At 32.3% G+C, this 20,974-nt stretch overlaps 1 long non-coding RNA gene across 4 annotated transcripts; it reads left to right on the top strand.

The window, feature by feature from the left end:
* Positions 1 to 8,135: 8,135 nt before the first annotated feature.
* On the top strand, positions 8,136 to 11,843 carry LOC100787723 (uncharacterized). Of its 4 annotated transcripts, none has more exons than XR_005889506.1 (5): positions 8,136 to 9,212; positions 9,361 to 9,640; positions 9,766 to 9,824; positions 9,965 to 11,245; positions 11,622 to 11,843. It is a non-coding gene; the product is annotated as an uncharacterized lncRNA (long non-coding RNA). The 4 variants fall into 4 exon arrangements; XR_419466.4 differs by having other exon boundaries at positions 8,161 to 9,212; positions 9,965 to 10,268; XR_005889505.1 differs by having other exon boundaries at positions 9,361 to 9,824.
* Positions 11,844 to 20,974: the final 9,131 nt, after the last annotated feature.

Genomic DNA, 20,974 nt, shown 5'->3' with positions numbered 1-20,974 from the left:
CTGCAAGATTAACTCAAGATCAAGCCTTGCCTTAAAACAAAGTGTTTCCAAGACATCCAAGGCTTTGGTAATCGATTACCAGGCAGTGTAATCGATTACCAGAAGACAATTTTGAAAAATAGCTATTAAAAAGGGTTTTGAATTTGAATTTTGAACATGTAATCGATTACTAGATGTTTGTAATCGATTACCAGCAACAGAACTCTTGAAATTCAAATTCAAAAGTCATGACCATTCAAAATATAATTGTGTAATCGATTACCAGAAAACTTTAATCGATTACCAGTGAAAAATTCAGAAAAAGCTTTTTGAAAAGACACATCTCTTCAAACCATTTAGAAAAGGCACGAAGGGCCTATATATATGTGTGTCTGATTTCAGAAAGCAAGAGAGAGAAATTCCAAGAGAACTTCATTGTCAAATGCTCTCTCAAAAACTCTTGGACAAACAATTACAAATCTATTGAGAGTTCATCCAGGAACTTCAAATTGTATTATCCACTCTAAAAGAGAGAAATTTTTCTATTCTTCTCAGAAAGTCAATTGTAATCAAGAGATTGGTTGTCTCTTGAATTATGAGTTTCCTGAACACAAGGGAAAGGGATTCCTTGGGTGTTCAGAAGTTTTAAAAAGGATTTTTACAAAGATAGTGAAAAATCTCAAGTGGGTTGCTTAAGGACTAGACGTAGGCACAGGAAGTGGCTGAACCAGTATAAATCAAGTTTGCATTTCTCTCTTCCGTTATCTCATTTATGTTATTGCAATCAATTTTGTATTGCATGTTTAAAGAAAATTATTAAATTGATTGCTGCTTCTTCTTTTGCATTCTATGCCTATCATTTAGAAGGGGGTTAAAAGTTTGTTAGTAGGAATTGTATGACTTAATTCACCCCCCTGTCTTAAGTTATTGAGGCCACTTATCCAACAGAAATGTCTTCCTCTATATTTTCCAAGTTAATTATTTTAATTTTATGTTTAGCTATGAAAGGAAAGTGTTAGCTGAATAAAGATAGGTAACAGAGAAATCAAAATACAAAGATACAAAGCAGTACCTGTGTGTGGAGTTGGTGAAGGATTGATGGTGATTCCAATTGATGGGCTCTTCTTCTTCTTAGCCAAAATAAAGGCTGAATGAGAAAAAGGTTGGGGTTGGCTTGGAGTGTTAATAATGAGATCTAGTTGAACATGATCATTGGCTTGCAAAACATAAAATGGAAGACCTTTCGTGAAAAAGGCATCCTTTATGGCAGGCCACCAATTAAGAAAACTAGTGGTTTCCTTGGGGTTAGGCAAACATAGATGAAATTTAAAGAGGTTGAGCATCCATTGGGTTAGTTTAGTGATATGTTTTACCTCTTCAACAGAAAGAGAAAAACAAGAAGTAGGTGAAGTCATGGTTAAGAAGGCCATAGGGGGTGTTAAGTAAGATCAAATTGATGAGCCACAAACTGCAGGTTATAGGGTTCCACATAAATCTTATTATACCTGAATGTAGGTTTGATTCCACAAAACAAGTCCCTAGCTGACAGGATGCTACCCCAGTTTGTTGTTTGTACAGATTTGGCCTCTAAATTGGTAAGAGGATCCATCTTCAACCAGTCAGGAACGACATGGTCAATAGAAAATACATAGTAATCCAAAGTTACAGAAACCATAAAGGACCAGTGGCAATGGATATGTTTTTCTTAGCTTTCATTCTTTCTAAAAGTAGAAAGATGGATTTATAAAGAGGAGCCATGAATAATGATAAGTGTCATATTTCAATTATTTTTGGGATTAAAATGTTAGCACCTATCTTTCGATTGTAATAGTTTTCTTATAAACTTCCCTTAAATCTAGTTGTTTTATATATATTGTACATTTACTAATGGTTTTGTTTAAATATGGAAGATTCATCCATGACTCTATAGGTTTTGATGGTTATTTGTTGGATCCAAAAACCAAGTTAAAAGAAAGGGAAAAATGATCATTTTTCTAAGATTTTAGATAACCATTTGCCCAGGCTAGCAACCAGCTTGCATGGGCTAATTAAGTTTCTTCAGGCCTAAGTAACCAACTCGCTTGGGTGAGTGAGTACCTTCAGCACTAAGCAATCAACTCGCCTGGGCGAGTTGGTCTAACAACTTCTTCTCTTTTTCAATAAAAAAGACATCCAAAGGAAGACAAAAATGGACAGAACGAGAAGAATAAACGAGAGGGAACATGCAGCAAGGAAGAAGGAGTGAGAAAGTGGATCCTGAGCGTTGTAGAGTTGTGACTGTGGATCACATCTTTCATCATTTCTTCTGTTGATCTTGTGCTTTATGTAATGATCGGCTAGTTTCTTCGAAGGATTGGATGTAATCTTCGTATCCTTATGTATCTCTTTTGATATTTTGTATATGTATGAATCTCTTATACTCATTACTAGTGATTTCATTTTGTTCGTAGTGCTTAATTCTATTTTATCACTAGTTTCATGAAATTGGATTTTAAGTTTGACTGAGAAGTACTCTCAGAATTTGAAATTAATGAATTTACTCTTTACATTACATTGCTAGGAATAGAGCATAATATTTTGATTGCAAATAACACGAGATTATGATTGTAATGCTAGGATATTCATTTCATATGCGAGGGATTGATATTCAGTCAATATTATTAGGATTCTCGAGTGCGAGGGATCTATTCGGGATAATTTAATGTGTCCATTAGTAATGTTAGAAAATGATTCATATATGTTAATCTTATTAGGATACTGAGGGTATGAATGATGAAATCCAATCCTACGTTTTTCTTGAATTAATTAAATTCATTATTATTGTTTTCGTAATTTTACGTATTTCCAACGCACTAAATACCGTTATTTTCGTTATTCTGTTACTTTAGGTATTTTTTCATTAGTTAGACAAGCCTATGATATTTCGATTGAATTTGTACATAACTATTAAACTGATAACCTTTATCCGAAGGAATGGACTAACTCAAGTCTCTGTGGAGACAATCTCTTTTATAAAATCTGTAACCTGCGACAATATTGGTACGCTTGCCAATAGTCTAACAAATAATACCCCAATTGCTTTAGGTTTGTCTGATTTAAGTAAGATACACAAGGGCCATACTCAGAGACAATAGCTATTAGAAATAATGGCACATGAAATCACTAACCAAATTGGTTTTAAAACAATTTTAGACCAAAATGAAATTTTATCGCAAAACCTTTTCCTTTATAATCTAATTGATCCAATAGAGAAAGACATGTTGTAAACACCCTTATGCTTTCCCTTAACACAGATTATGGTTTAAACTAAGATACCAAGAAAATATCAACAACCAAGTGTTAAGAACCTTAACCAATAAGCAATAGAAAGTTGAAGGGATAAGAGAAAGAATGCACACACGGATTTATACCAATTTGATTTCTAGGAAATCTACATCCAGTTGATGCGTAGTGACCCACTAGGATCTTTCCACTACAATCTTTAAGTTACAATCAAACTCATAATCAAATTCACACTACAAATGCCTAAACTCTTGAAAAGATATCAAGATCTAAACCTACATGAAATAAACCCACTACATGCACACAATTGAGAATCCTACTAAATGAAAGTGCAAATTAGAAATGCAGATCAAGGAATAATTTCACTTGATATGTGAAGAATGTGAAATTTTGAAAACATATCCTTTGTAGTATCAACTTCTATTCATGATAAATTTCAAAGATCCATTGCACTCATTGAAAAAGATGTTTCCAATCAAGGATCAAAGTAGTGATGACACTCAGAGGTTCAGAGAGTCTCTCAACCAAAATCACAGTGTAAAATATGAGAGCAAAAGTGTCACTCTCGAAGTTCTTTAAAAAACTTATTTTTATATCCTTAGAACCAAAATAGTCGATTAAGCCATAGAGATAGTCCACTAAATTGTTCTTCACATCACCTAGGTTTCTTGATAATAGATAGTTGATTATATCACCATATAGTTGACTTTTTTTGAAGCGGAAACTAATGAAACGTGACATAGTCGATTAGATACTAAAGATAGTTGACTAAATGCAAACCAATCCCAATTCTAAAAGACCAAACGGTTGATCTTGTCTACTATATCAGCATATAGTCAATTATATTGATGCATAGTTGAAACTTAATGATTTTAAAAGCTTAAACTAACTACCATGGATCAATGCAATACCAATCATTTTGAGCGTGTTGAATCTACATATCCTAGTCTAGGATGCATGTATGCATGATATCACACACAATCAAGCATAAGTAATAACAATCATCCTATTCAACTGGTGTTTATAATATTTACAACTCATCTTCAACAAAACTAAGAGGTCTTAATAAACTCTTCATGTTTACAATAGCTTTTGAAGAAGATCAAATAAAGTACTTATAGAACCATAACAGGAGAAAAACATTGTGTTTTGTGTTAGAAACAATGCATGTTTTCTTTAAGTTAGTCGTGATGAAATAGGGGTAGCCATTTGTGGACTAATCAAAAGAACACCATATGTATTCAAAGGGTTGGTTGAACAGGGAAGGAATCTCGTCACCAACGATAAGGAAACCCAACATAGTGGCCACATCTTGCAGCGTGATGGTCATGAAACCGAAAGGGAACACAAACATGTTCATTGTAGTGGAGCAAAAGCTTAAGAAGCTAAAAATCAAGGGGTAATTCAGCTCAACATCATGAAAGGTCAGATTGATAGTGTCAAAGATACCCCATAATTTTAATAAACCTCTTTTACAACATTTATTCTTTTGAGCCATCTATAGTAAGGGTCAAAACCTCAAGACCAGGTTCCCAAATTGGAGGGAATAAAGCTTATCTGAAACCAAGAAGTAATGGGAATTAGATAGCTATCATGGTGAATGTAATGCTCAAGAAAAGTGATGATGTCGATCACGTCATCAACACAAGGATGAAGGTAGAAATGTCCTTTGTGGGCCTTGAGAAGGTTGATAAAGCCACCAAGAGCTACAAACTGCTCTTGATATTCCTGACTATTCAAGAAGCTAGAAGAGGAAGACAATGACTCATCATCAGATCCATCGCCATATTCATGAGGCTTCGATTGGGAGCTATTGGTGGAAGCCATGGTGAAATTGAGGGAAAAGATTAATAGAGGTGAAAGAAAAAGAGAGCATGGATTAGGGTAAATCGGATGGTTCAACAATAATAAAACAAGGCTATTTAAGGTGATAAGACTTGCATAGGTGTAACAACTAAAGGTATTAAATGTAAAGTCAGTTGTGAAGATTAAAAGTAAGGAAAAGATTAAATAGATATATCTTGACCCTTCACATGACTAATCAACATCAAGATATAAGGGGACATTTGTTACCAATTGAAATTTTTTTCAGTTTATCAAATGAATCGGGATGAAAACTTAGCCGAAAGAGGTTGTTGTGATTTTGGATAAAGTGATAAGATATGACCGTTATAAGAGATGATTTGGCCAAATTTTTTAAAATTCAGAGGGAGCGAAGAAGATAAGCGCATTAGAGTTTGAATTGAAGCCAAAATCATGGGGTTATGGATAAAATCATTTGAGAACGTGAGTATCCCAGTATCTAGGTAGTGGTTCCTAAAAAATTGGAACGTGGGAAGTGTGCCTTGTTGTTGCTTAGCCGAAACATGAGTAAACTAGCCGAAATCTGTTGAGAGTGAAGGAATCATGTACAAACGTGGTTTAGATTTTCAAATATAAATAGTTGTTTTAAAAATGTTTGTAAGGACCTTTGACAAACATCCAATCAATGCAATTATTTTCTAGGTATTTTACAGTTTGTCTTTTCTGATTTTATTGTTTTCCTTTAAATTCAGCCTTTACTTTAAATATGGTAGTATTTCTATTAAATTCACCCTGAATCAAGTGTTTACTTTAGTATCTTGAGAGCCCACAAAAGGTCAAGAGGCAGATTTCCCCTTTTGATGACCAAATTGCTTGATTCATCATTTGAATTTTGGAATCATGTTGGAACATTCATAGCCAAATCCATTTTGAATAAACATTAAGATTACTTGCAACAATAAGAACAAGTCAAAAATTGAAATCGGTAAATCCAAAAAATCAATTCCCAAACATATCAAATGTTGAAATCCCCAACGCCAAAATCAATCTAACATGTGATCCTTCATCAATTCCACCATGCATTCACCTCCATTCAGCAATCATCATGAACTAGATGCATCTATTTGTAGATCTGTCACTATAAGAAGCAACAAAGAATATGAAGCGGGATGAATAACAGACAATGATTTGTGACATTAAGTTACAAATTGTTCTAATCCTTCTTGTCATCTTCACCTTCCTCTAGATGCATGATGTTGATAAGTGCTTAAATTACTTACTTTTTGAGTGATTTTTAGGCAATTATCTCTCTTTTAACCTTACTTAGAGTGATGTTTTAACTCAATTTATCTCAGTTTCTTAAGTAATTAAATTTCATGCCAATTGTTTAGTTTCTTGGTCATCTTAGTAATACGTCCCATTTTTTGTTGAAAAAGGAGATTGAAGATGTATAACACAATTTGGAGCTTGGTTATGAAGTTTGGAAGTCTTGAAGGGTCTTCAACGACAACAATTTGATGAAGTAGCAAAATCTTCGAGATAGTTAAGCTAGAATATATGGTCGACCAACTTGTCGCTTTAAATAGAAATTATGCTCTTGTATATATAGGTCTTACCCTCATTTATGGCATTATTCTCCCTCATTATGATATTTATCATTATGAATCAGCACTATTGTATTTGGAGAAAAGAATTACAAATCGTTTGTTCTTGGTGTTGTTCTTCATCTTCTTCCTTTTCATGTGCAATTTGGAACTACTCATGGTCATGAGTGGCTAAGTTCTTTAATTGTAAGGGGTTAAATCTAAAAATTTCTAAACTCTTTTGTATCTTTTGATATGGTTTAATATATATTTTGCATGTTTGTGTTCTATGTTAGTATTAGCTTGTTGTGAAATAGCCACCCATGGCACAATTTTTTACATGAGTGTTGTTGGGAAACACTTTTATTATATAGATCTAAAGTAATATACCCAATATGCTCAGTGTTTAGGAATGGAGTTGAGTTTATTGGTTATCTTTTGTCATAAAGCTTAAGGCTAATATCTTTGTTAAGTTGTTGAGGGATCAAGGCTTATGAAAGGTGCTAAGACTCTTTTTACCTATGGAATTTGGATTATGAACACTTTTATTGGTTGATTTTACTATGAGAATTCAAATGGAATATGTATGGTGTTATAATGAAGAAGAAAGTAAAGATTTGGTTATTCTAACCCATGTAACGTTTCTATCATATATTTTAACTTGTATCACAATTGTATTATTGCTATAAAACCACAAAAACTTCTTTTCTAGCATTCACAAAATCAACCAAATTTTATGTTTTTATTACTTTCTTGTGCTATTCTTTAGCCTACGTTAATATCTACGCAACATTACTTATATTATACAAGTCCCTTGGGAAAATAATACTTGTAATTGTCCATTGTACTACTTGATCGATTCAGTGTGCCTGCCAAGAGACGAACAAACATCCCCCTAAGGCTTTATGTCAAGCTATGTTATTGTTCCCCAAACCCACATGTTGTCGAAGCTAAATGCCACTTTGTCAAAGGTGTCTATCACCTTGCCCATGCTGGAAGATTAAACTCAAACTCTCACTAAGTTGAAAGGCCATAACCCTCAAACCCCAAGGATACAACCTCCAACAGTTTGAAATCCATAGTGCTCAATCTCCAAGGTTTTAAAAGCCACTTGCTTGATGTTATGGTGTCTCTACTGGCAGTGGGGTCACTCGCCGATGACGAAAGGGACAATACATTACTAAAGGGGGAGAAGTGAAATATCGCAATAAGCGAGCAACACATTGACCTACTATTGCTAGATTTGAGCAAGTTGTGAATCTAAGTATGAGGAATGCAAAAGCATGATGCATGGGTAGGAGAGAGCTATAAGTTGAACAAGATGAGGAAGGCTGGTAAGGAGGCTTTCACTACTACAAAAATTATATTTTTCGATGCGAAATTGATGACTGTTTTTAAGAACTGTTTTAAAATTAAATACAATGACAATTTTGTAAATAACAAAAGATATACAAAGACGGTTTATAAAAACCGTCTTAAAATTGAATGTTTAAAGCCAGTTTACTTAGAATCGTCTTTAAATATAGGGGTTCAAATAGGGTTTTGTTAAGACCGGTCTTTAAAATTAGTGTCTTTTTCCATTCATAACCATTATTCCTAAATCTTCTCCCCGTGACCAACGAAACCCTCTTCCGGAAACTTAATTTTGTGGCGCAATTCCAGAGTTCAAATTCGACCAAGAACAGAGCCCTATCAGAGAGCAACAGAAGCTTCCTGAACTCTTCCATCACCAACATGGACTCGACGGTGGCATCGCTAACCCAAACAGTTCTCAGGAACGAGAGCTGGCGCAAAATGATGTCGTCATTGTCGTTGTAGTCCTCAGCAAAAAAGGAAAATAGGGTTCCGGAGTGAGTTCCTTTAACTCTCGACTAGTTAATTAATTCGCACTCGCTCTTTTGTGATTTCCTTTAACTCCATATAGCTAGAAAGAAAGAAAGAAATAAAGAAAGAAAGAAGGAAATGGTTATTTCCTTCAACGGAACCAGGATTGGATTTGGTACGCTAGTTTGGGTTTCACGATTTCTGCATACTTGGAATCTCAAATTCCTATCTCGAATGCTAATTTTTCTTTTTTAGGTTTTGGCGTAGGTTGCGGTTTCGGTATAGTAGGGGGTTTCGGAGGTTTATGCCTTATTTTTGAACCATTTTAGACATTTCTATAGATTTTGCAATTTAATTTCAGTACACAATTTTCATAGGCACCAGTACTACTATATATGGGGGGGGTAGGGGTTACCAGATTTGTTTTCAGTGAGCTCAAAAGTTATGGAATTTTCATGAGAAAGGTCTACAGTTCAACAAAGGAGGACTTCGTGGCAAGATGGCATTCTTGGCACAAACTATCCTATTCCTGCAAAGTGGAACTGGACTTACCAGTTTCAAGTGAAGGATCAAACTGAAAGCTTTTTCTACTTCCCTTCCCTTCATCTTCAGAGAGTTGTTGGTGGATTTGGGGGTTTCATCATAATAAACAACAGGCCCATCATTCTGATTCCTTTTGATACCCCATATGGGGACTTATTGTTTTCATTGGAGATTGGTACACCTGCAATTATCTATCAGGTATTGGTTTTTCTTAGTAGTGAGTTTCCATTTTATGTTTTGAATTCTACTATTGGTTTTTCTTCCAATGAGTTCTATGTTGCACGGGTATTGGGATTAGGTGGTATGTCCTAATATTGAAATTGTTTTTGATTATTTTTGAAAGCAGATTTTGAATGGTGTTAATGTGTTATTCCCTATTTGGAAATTTGAAGCATGTGACAAGTTAGTGAACTTTTAAAATTAGTTTGAATAGTATGAAAGAGTAGCTACAGTGAATATTGAGGCTGAGCTTGAATAGCTCTGGACTGGAGGAATTATTATTGGGTTCTGAAAACATGTTGAAAGAAGAAATTGGCAGAATCTACAGAACCGGTGTTTATGTTTGTGAAGGAAACAGAGGTTTGTCTTGGATTTATGTGCCTTCGAGATTTTTCCACCATGGACAAGTAAAGTCTCTTATTCTTTCTTTCAAATTGCAATTTCTCTTTCTTTTTATATATTTTACTATAGAATTTCTCATTTATATGTTCTATGAACATGGACACTACTGTTGCTATACGCACTCTTGAAGCAACTTATAAGTCATTAGCGGATGCAGCTGCTGTTGAAACTTTTCTGAATACCGAGAAGGTATTTTGAAACAATTTCATGAAAGTGTAATTTGTGTATGGATTTTGAAGTTCTGTTGATGTTGCTTATCCAAAATGTTGACTTAGTCTTGATTGATATTGTTTTGTTATTTTTCATCAAATTCCCTCTTCACTTTGCAGGTCAGTGTGACTGGTGGAAATAGTGAGGTTGAAGCAGCAAAAGTTGGGCGTTTAGTTGCATCATCTTCACTTGTAAAGGGATGATAATTGAACTAAAGAAATCTTTTACATTTTTCAATCCGGCTAAAGTCTAATTATCCAACCTAATGTTTCATCAGGCTACTATATATGGTATAGACCCCAATTGGGGACGCATTGCTGCTGCAGCTTGTTACTCGGGGGTTTCATTCCATCAAGATTTACTTAGGGTAGAGCTGGGGGATATTTTACTAATGTATGGTGGGGAACCACAATTATTTGACCGGTAGGATTTCTATTTTTGGTTATTTTACTTGCACTTGCAAATTAGTAAAAAATAATAATAGTTTTTGACATTTTATATACATTCAAGCCTTGACACCAACCAATTGCCTTTTTTCTCCAATACCAGTTAGTCAATGTACAAAATCTGATGCTGTAAAAGAGTATCACTTTCCATTTCTATTGCATGAAGGAAACTGTTTACTTATAACATCAATCATTCAGCCAAATTATTAATATGTCCAGATAATAAAATAAAAAGCTTAAGAATGAAAGCATAGTAGAATAACATTGATCCTTTGATTAGATTCAGATGTTTTTCCATCAAACACTAGCATTAGAACTTTGTAGCAAGAAATTGCCTACTAAGTATGAAGTTTTACTTTTCTAATAATGTCACTGTCAACTATATTACTTTGTCTTCCAAAAGAAAACAGTTTGCTTCCTTTTCTTGTCAAAATAATAATAATTGCAATTTAATATTCAATTTTAATTGCTAAGATGATGCTTATAGCTAACAAATGTCAGTTCATGTAATTTATTGATCCATCATCCATCCAATTATCTTGTATATTTTTATTAGTATTTTTTATGTGCAACGTCTTCTTTTTATGTTGAGATAGACATAATTTATTCCAATAGTTGATTAATTTAGTCATTCATTATTAGAAAATAAATATATTTTAAGTCCTTGTATTTTAATCAAATTTGACTACCATGTTATATTAAGAAATTATTTCAAAATTGTGAGGATCAAATTCATTAATTTAAAATATGGAAGGAAACTTATAGATAGATCTATTATCAAGATACACGTTATTCCTATTCCTAATTGTAAGTTAATTTCTTTAGGAAACACAATTATATGGAAGAAAGAATACTTTCTGGAGAGAATGTGAATGCCTAGAATCTATTTGATTGAGAGTGAACATATAGATGGAGAAAAAGAGTGACATGGATACAATGAAAAGAGCTTGTGAAGTGAGTGCCTCACTTTCGAGAGTGAAGACTCTAATTTATATAACAGATTGATTTATGTTGATTTTGCTGTTATATTTTGTTTCTTTCTTCTCCCTGCTTATTTATACACCGACTGCCACTTCAGAGCTAAGGGCACTCTATGATGGATACTTGTTTTGAAAGGTTTTGTAAGTGTTAGTACAGTAGTGCTACAATACACATATTTCTGATAAGATGCTATGCTTATGCTTATGATTTTGACTGCAATATAGCAAATTTACTCTTGCAATAAAGGATTAATTCAATTGAGTTGTTGGTTTGGCATGCTTTTGTAAACTTCTATGCTATATTTCATCTATTTTCTCTTTAGTCTTATTTAGTGGTCTGAATCTTGCAGTGCTGGACTACACCATACAACTTGTAGAAATAGGAGTAGAGCACGATGCTCCCCTGGCATTGATCATTTTCTCTTTGCAGTATGCCCAAGTCAATCACGTCTATTGGAAATACAAGATGAAGCATATTAGATGGAAAATAACATCGAATGTATGTCCTACTTCTGTTTTAAGCCACACAATTTTGTACTTGGTTTTGGATCTTTACTAAAACACTTCTAAGATTCCTAGTGACTGGTAATCACTGAAATAATTGAGAATGGGCAAGAAAATAAAGGTAAGTGTGGGAAACATGGTAATTAGAATGGCACAAAACATACAGTTTGTATTCCAATTTTAAACAATTTATATAATTCAACTTGTCAATTATTTCTTATTCAACCATGCAATTATAATTCACCAATCAATTATTTCCCATTCAAGGCTTGGAAGGCATCAGACAGGGGATAGCCAGACATAATCGCTCACAAGGGAAGGGACCATGATCTAACCAATTGAAGTGTCAAAAGGAATTGCCAATTATCATTAGCTTATGTGACAAATAGCAAAGAAATAAATGACAATATCAGCATGGTTAGGACATTAAAAGAAGAGAAGAACAACAGTGAAGATAATAAAGATTTTGATTATATTCAAAACAACATCATAATGACAATGATAATAATAATCCCACTATAATTGTATAACATGTAATTTGTTTTTGCATATCCCCAAACAGCAGAGAGCATGAACCAATGCAAAATTGTACCCTTTTTCATGTCTTTGATATCCCATTTACAGAATTAAACTAAGCAGTAGCGGACTACTTCGAGTCCAACCACCGCAAATTGAATTCCCCCTAGCACCAGCACTATGTACAGGTAACACAACAACAACCCAAAAAATAAAAACCCTAAAAAAGCTGAGCTAAGAACTGGCACGGTCGGTGAAAGTGGAAGTTGTGGAAACCCTAACTGACTAGAAGTTGGGGAAAACAGAAGCCCTATCGACAAAAGAGGGTAGGACGCCAGCTACAAATTCAAACACCCAAACAGCACAGGTGAAAACGGCAGCTGAAACGACGACGGTGCTTGCAACGAAACCATCGATTGTTGCTGTTGTTGTTCTTGTTGAGGCTGAACCTGAGGCGATGGAGGTAAGGGAGAAAAGCCTGAAAAGTGCTTAGCGTTTGAATTGATGAGAGTCTGCAGATCGCGCATGTAGGCGGAGATGGGTGACTCAGTAGGCACGTGGACGATGGGGAACGACAGCAGAGGAGATAACAGCGTGGGGGGTTTGGAAAAGATGGAGAAGTTGTTAAAGGTAACGACGACAGAGGAAGTTGCATGGAAGCTTGAGATGTTAACTTTGTGGTCCTTGTGCGACCGTGAGCTGGTGGCCAAGGCAAGAGTCAAAGGAAGGCTAGGGATTTCAAAGTATATACACGCGACAGTGACAATTATGTAATTAGGGGAATAAAAACAACGACGTTTTTACATATAAACTCGTCGTCGCTTAAGTTCCCCCTAGTACATTCTAAGGCGGTTCTGTAAAACCGTCTTAGAATGTGTATCATACAAAAAATTATTTTTCTTAATTATGAAACTGCCACCGCGTGACATTCTAAGGCGGTTACATATAACCGTCTTAGAATGCGCGTCGTAAAAAAATAATTTTTTAGTAGTGATTAATTTTTGGAAAGTAGACCTTCCAAATGGGGAGATGATTATCATAATTTGTAAAAAGTTGATAGGTTTTTATCTATTGTATTTTTAAGTTAATAATTAAATTATATTTGCTTTTTTTTAAATAAAACAATAAAATTTAGGGCTATAAAGCTAAATTTTAATATTAGTTTTTTTTCCATTGCTTCGAATTTCATGTTTTACTTTGTTAGTTATACATGAGCAATTTCACTTTAAAATTTTAGTATATAGATGTTTTTGATATTTGTGTATCTTAAAATACTTTTTATGGCATTTTAAATGATTGATGAATCTTACAATTTGGGTGAGATCATACACAATGTGTTGTTATCTTATTCTTGCATCCATAACACACTATTCCAAATTGTTTGCATTACTGCACATGTTTTGGAGGTGATGTACATTGAAACATGGGTTTATTATTTATAATAATATTAACATAAAAAGAAATAGTTTGAAATAATATTTTATTATACTAAAATTTTTTATTTTAAATTTTAAAATTTTTATTTTTTATTTAAAAAAAGACATTCTAAGACGTTTATCTGAAAAATCATCTTAGAATCATCATTTTTTTATTTTTTTTATAAAAAAAGATATTATAAGACGGATCTTTAAAAAATCGTCTTAAAATATCTATATTCTAGGCCAGAATCCTCATTTTGTTTTATTTTTTTAAAAAAAAGGATATTCTAGGGTTCTTTGAAAAACCATATTAGATTGTAGACATTCTAAGACGATTTTTAAAAAAACCATCTTAGAATTCTCAATTTGTTTTAAAAAAAAACATTCTAAGATGGTTTTCAGTAAAATCATCTTAGAATGTCATTATTCTAAGATGTTTATTTGCCTAAAATCGTCTTAGAATGATAACTTTTTTAAGACGATTTTTTAAAAACCGTCGTAAAAAGTCTTAACTTTTCATGAGGTTAGCTTCAAAGACAGTTCAAAATCATCTTTAAATGGGTCAAAGAACCATCATCAAAAGCTTTTTTTCCGTGGTGTTTGGAGTTGGAGTTATAGTTGAACCCAACTCAAGAAACACTCAATAGGTTGGAATGCAAATAAGATGGTGACTCGGATATTTATGCACTTTGGGATTTGGAAATTTCAATTTTTGATCTAAAGATTGATTATTGGGATTTTAATTTCCAAAATAAATTTCTAGAAGATATTAATTAGTTTTGATATATTGTTTCTATGTGGTTAATTCATTTGAAATCATCAAACATAATTTTTTAAGTATTTATTATAAAAGATAAAAATTTTAGTATACATGACAATTTATTATTTAATAATATTAAATTATATGGTCAGCGTATTTAATATAAATTCTCATAATAAAATATGATTAAATTACTTTTTTATCCTTTATGTTTAAATTATTCAAATTTAATCTTTCTATTTTTAAAGTCATTAATTTAGTCTTTCTAACTTAAAAAAAATGCCCAATGTTGTCCTTTCATCCAAATTGACACTCACAACATATATCAGACCAAAGGTGACAACGAATAATTTTTAAAATTATGGACCAAATTTAAAACATTTAAAAATAGAGGGACAAAACTAAATAATAATTATAAAAATAATTTATACCTATGTGTAATCTTCAAATTAATAGTTTTATTTATCTTAAAATAGTTTTAGATTAAACTAAACAATAAAAAAACATTTTTTAAAACCCTAGTTTTATCGATTTTGGATTTGTTCGATCAATTCTTACCGGTGAGTAAGATTTTTAAAGTTAATTGCCTAGTGAATTGACTCCAGGGTTTAAAACAATAATTAAAATTAAAAAGGATGCATGAAAACAAACTTAATTGCTTTCAAACACGCTAGGGTCAGACCTAATGAAGTAGTGATGAAGGATTTGTGATAGATGCATATAAGGATTTAAGTTGGATCCGTATTGACGCCATTATACCCTAAAAAAAATTAATTACCATAATGTAGAGCTGTTAAAGTGGACCAAGATAACTCACCACATGTTTTTCAAAAACTCAGTTAATCCAACTTGACTTATTTTATGGCGAGCCGAGAAATAGCCAATCAGGCTCATTCCATCATTGACCGGTGGATTACATAGTTGACTCACATAAAATAAAAATAAATTCAAACATTTTTTTTACAAAATGTTAAAACAATTAAGTATTTAAATTTAAATTGTTAAACTAATGTTGCTCAATTTGTAATTGTAGAGGATATAACTACCAAATAATTAAGGAAGAGATATATGATAAATTTATAATTTATATATTTTTAAGTAATAGTATAATGATTTTTTTAAAATAAAAAAATAAACCTATGGGTACTTGTCCAACGTGACCCTAATTTTGATAGAGAAAACTCATTTTGATGGTGTTTGGGATTGAATTTGGGTATTGTCACTCTCAACATGAAAATAGGTCTGATTTGTTATATAAAATTAAGGTTTAGGTATGTAATCTCTTTTTAAGTCTGATTTGACCTTTCTAAAAGATTAACCCGACTTATTAATCTATATAAAAATCTACTCTAGATGTCCACACACTTATTTTTAAATAGGTCAATAAATTTATTTTTATTAATTTATGCGGTGAAAAAGTGGTGCCTTTCATTGCGCTATTAAAAATTATTTTTTTATAAAAAAGTAAGAAACCAACGTAATATGCAATAAAAAATAATAATATAAAAGCCATAGATAAGGCTAACGTAAAAAGGCTATATAGCAAGCCAATTCAACTTCTGGTTGTCATTGTATAATTAGTTTTTACACATTTTTATTAAAACAAAAACATATTACTAACGAGTAGGTGAAAGTGCGAGATAATTAGTGTTCACCTTACGGATTATGCCGTGAGTGGTAGACTAATAGTCTATTAAGTATTTTCTTATATATAAAATTATTAATTATTAATATTAAAAATCTGATCTTTATATTATGAATTGATTTCATTAATAGTATTATTCCTAATAATATGTATATTATTTTTATTATATTACACAAATAAATAGGTTCATCTATAACGTCTAATAGGGTTTTTTTATAAGCCTAAGCCTAACCTATTCAAATAAAAAGGTTTTATTGAAAGCCTAAGTCTAGCCTTTTTCTTAAGTCAAAAGACATTTGTGTATTTACACGAATTAGAACCCTTAATTATTTTAATTAGATGCAAATAAATACAAAGGTTAAAAGTTACATCTTATGCGATATCAAACCTTGACTCGTGTATTTATGTCTATATTTTCAAATTATAATAGAAATTTGTCATGATCTGATACAATATTGAAGATAAAGTTAAAGAATTCATTTAATATTTTGTGTCTGAAATTTATTTTGCATAAATTGTTTCGCAAGACATTCTCCTAGGATCCATTGAATCCTATGAAGAATAAATGAAGTTTAAGATCTAGAAGTTATTGAACAACATCAAAAGGCAAAAGGCACACTCTACTGTGACTAACCTTCTCTGACTCAAAGGAATGGTTTTTTTTGTTGAAGTGTCAACATGAAAACTCACCACAGTGGTTTTTCAACATGAAAAGGACATGCATTTAATACAAACATTAAATTGTTCCAACAACCACAAATATTAGACGTAAGCTCAAGAGAAAAGAGAAGAAGTAGATCTATTTAGAAGCAATGGACACTTGAAGATGAAAGCCTATAAATACTAGAAGCTTTGAAGACATGGGACATGAACTTACGTGCTAAAACCTTCAAATGCCTTTGTAAAAAGCTCTTTGTACATTATTGCAAAGTTTGAAAAAGCTCTAAAAACACCTTGAGAGAAAAAAAACTTAGTGCTTAGATTGTATATTCGCCGGTAAGACGATTAAGAGTTTGAAGACATGGGACACCTTGAGTTTGAAGGCTAAGGCCTATAAATATTAAAAGCTTTGAAGGCACGGGATACAAACCTACGCACTAACATTCAAATTCTTTTGTAAAAAGCTCTAAAAACATCTTGAACACCTTTAGAGAAAAGACTAAGTGCTTAGATTGTATATTTATTTGTAAGACAATTAAGAGTTAGTTAGTGTGCAAACAAACTATAAGTTTTTTGATTTGTTTAGAGCCAACAATAGCTTTATAGGATAAAGAATACTGGGTTGTGTCAAGCTTAGCATAGAGTTTAAGAGGTAAGAGCCAGAAGTGACAGTGACAAAATACTTATAACTTGTTAAAATTCATGGAACTTGATGGTTAACCAAAAGCTAGACATAGTCTTAGTGATAAAGACAAATCAGTATAAATATCAATGTCTTATATCTTTTTGTTGATCTCTTGTTTTAAACTGACCTGGGGTTTGAATTTGATTATATTTTTTGAAAAACTTATTTTGTTTTGCAAATTCCATTTCTATCGTCTAAATCTTTCTTACGAAAATCTATTATTTGTTTTGCTAAACTTATACTTCAAACGATAACTTTGTTGTTGAAAAGAAAGTTTTGCAATTTCTAAAATCATAATTCAACCCTCCTTCTTGTGATATTTGTCTTTACAATTTTTATTAATTAGGTTAGGCCAAGCTTTAAATAGGTCAACCCATAGGCCTTTATTTAAGGCCCAGCCTATTCTTACCTTACTCCTCATCCCGCCACCATACCCTTCCCACTATGGATATAATTATAATTATTAATAATATAATTATACATTTATATATAATTCTATTAATATATAATATGTAATTATTAATTACATAATTATGTTATTATTTTGTAATGACCTTTTGCCAGTACATGAAATTATGAATTATCTTAAGTAGAAGACTATTTTAATTCCTTTAAAACTCTTTGATTAATTTAATTATGAAAATAGTTGTAAACTTTTTGTGTTTCAAAGACCAAAAGCTAAAACACATGATATCAAGATAAAACATCACATGATATATATACATAACCAAAAATACCATGTGCCCTATGACACTCCAACATAACATGAACTAATACAACATCAGAGCAACTCAAATCTCCTCAAAACACGCATATAGACATGGTAATCCTATGAAGATAAACTTCCTAGACTTTGAGTTAATCGACATTATTCATAACACTAAAAAGGAAACAAGAAACAAAAATCATGTCTTCACATCTAGGTATGTTTATCCATGATGTCTCCAAAAGGCATAGGGTCACCTCTTAGCCATCTGTTTCCCACGTAAATTAGATATTAGATCATCCCAAACATGAACCACACGTACAACAACACAAGGATAAGTTTACTAAAAACAAACATACTAAAAAGGGGATAAAACTTAACAATTACAGCATGATCCACTATCATCACATATATAACATAACATGTAAAAATCATATATAAAACATAAGTCTTAAAATTTTCATAATAGGACATCTCATAATAATCATCAGTTCATCAACCATTACATAAAGGTTCAATCATCACCAATCCATCAATTCATCCACATTACTTTAATTCATCATCAATTCATCATTCACATCTTGTTCAATTCATCATTAATTCACCATTCATATCTTTCACAACAATCATGAATTCTCATCTAGTTCATCAAATATCATGAAACTTTTCATAACATAAGTTCTCATAATCAAACACTGACTCATCATATGAATGCGAATTGCATGAGAATCAAATAATAATATTTCAACTCAATTCATCTTATTAAACAATATTCATTAAGATATCAAAACATCATATTTTTTTCTCAATGTCATGTTACATACAACATCATCTCATCAACATCTCGTATCACTTTCTCAAAACATCATAATCTAATCAATGAACTAGCTTTGAAAGAAGGAAGGAAGAAAGGAGGAAACTTTAGGTCTAAGAAGAAAGCTTTTTTCCCACTCACACAACAACTCCACACCATCTATACCACCAAAACCCCAAAAAACCAATAGAAATCACACCAAAATCATGATAATGAACACTTTTATGAACTTCCAAAAGTGCTCATGGAGGGAAAACAAAAATCAAAGATAAGAATGGAAAGAAGGGAGTTCCTTACCACTGAACTAGCCCTCAAATATAACTCGAATAAAGAAGTGCTACAAGGTTCCTTGAGTAAAGGAATTAAAGGTCTTAAGCTCTCAAGTTCTTGTAAGGAAGGTTGTCTTTGAGAGGAAGAAGAGAGTGAAATGAGAGAACTTTGTGTTTGGGTTCAACTTAGAGCCAATAAAAAGCAGAGTGTATGACTCTTCCCTTTCCCTCTATTTGCACATCACCCCTTCCTAAACTCACCCACCTCATTCCTATCACTCAAGGCCCATTCATCTAAACCCAAACACTCTAAAACTTACTATTCACACCCCCAAACACGATTTTGCACATATGTAAAGATAATCATACATACAAAGCACCACACCATCATCTCATAATTAATTAATTAATTATGTCACTTAAATTAAATTTAATTACTCTTGTGAGCTAATTAAAACCACTTAATCAAACATTACGAAAAACATAATGTTACACGTCTTATGCGATGTTAGACCTTGACTCATGTATTTGCGTTGTATTTTTAGACGATAACAGAGATGTGCCATGATTTGATGCAACATTAAAGATAACATTAAAGACTTCATTTAATACTTTGTGTCTGAGATTCATTTTGTAGAAACTGTCTCACAAGATATTCTCCTAGGATCTATCAAATTCTATGAAGAATAAATGAAGTTCAAGATGTGGAAATTGCCAAACAACAAAAAAGACACACTCTGCTATGACAGACTTGCCTTGACTCAAAGGAAGTAGTTTTCTGCTAAAGTGATAAACACGAAAGCCAACCAGAGTGGTTTTCTAGCATGAAAAGGGATGTGCATTTTATGCAAACATTAAATTGCTCCAACGGCTACAAACATCAGACGCAAGCTTAGGAGAATAATTATATCCGCTTAGAGACAACGAACACTTGAAGATGAATGCCTATACATACCAGAAGCTTTAAAGACATGGGACACAAACCTACATGCTAACATTCAAATTCTTTTGTAAAAAGCTCTTTGCAAATTCTTGTAAAGTTTGTAAAGGCTCTCAAAACACCTTGAACACATTGAGAAAAAAGACTAAGTGCTTAGATTTTATATCCGTCTGTAAGACGATTAAGAGTTAGCTAGTGTGCAAACAAATTACAAATCTTTTGATTTGTTTAGAGCTAGCGGTGACTTGGTAGGATAAATAATAATAGGTTATGTCAAGCTTGGTGTAGAAATTAAGTTGTAAGAGCCAAAAGTGACAATGATAGAATACTTGTAACTTGTTGAAGTTAGTGGAACTTGATAGTTAACCAAGAACTGGATGTAATCTCAGTGGTAGAGACGAATTGGTAAAGATCTATGTGTCTTATATTCTTTTTGTTTATCTTTTGTTTTACACTAACCTAGGATTTGAATTTGATTTTATTTTTTGATAAACTTATTTTGTTTTGCAAATTTTGTTTCTATTGTTTGAATCTGTCTTGCAAAAATCTGTAATTTGTTTTGTTAAACTTATACTTCAGATGATAAATTAGTTGCTGAAGAAAAAGGTTTTAAAATTTTTAAAATTATAATTCAATTTCTCTTCTTGTGATATATATATTTGCCTATATACTTTTCATTAAATAGGCTAGGTCAGGCTTTTAAACAGGTGAGGTCATAGAACCATATTTAAGGCTTGATCTATTTCTACCCTTACTCCCTGCCCTTACTATTGCCCTTACCATGTA

This window comes from Glycine max, chromosome 18, assembly GCF_000004515.6.
Source record: "Glycine max cultivar Williams 82 chromosome 18, Glycine_max_v4.0, whole genome shotgun sequence".
Classification (NCBI taxonomy): domain Eukaryota; kingdom Viridiplantae; phylum Streptophyta; class Magnoliopsida; order Fabales; family Fabaceae; genus Glycine; species Glycine max.
This window is presented reverse-complemented; position numbering and strand designations above follow the sequence as displayed.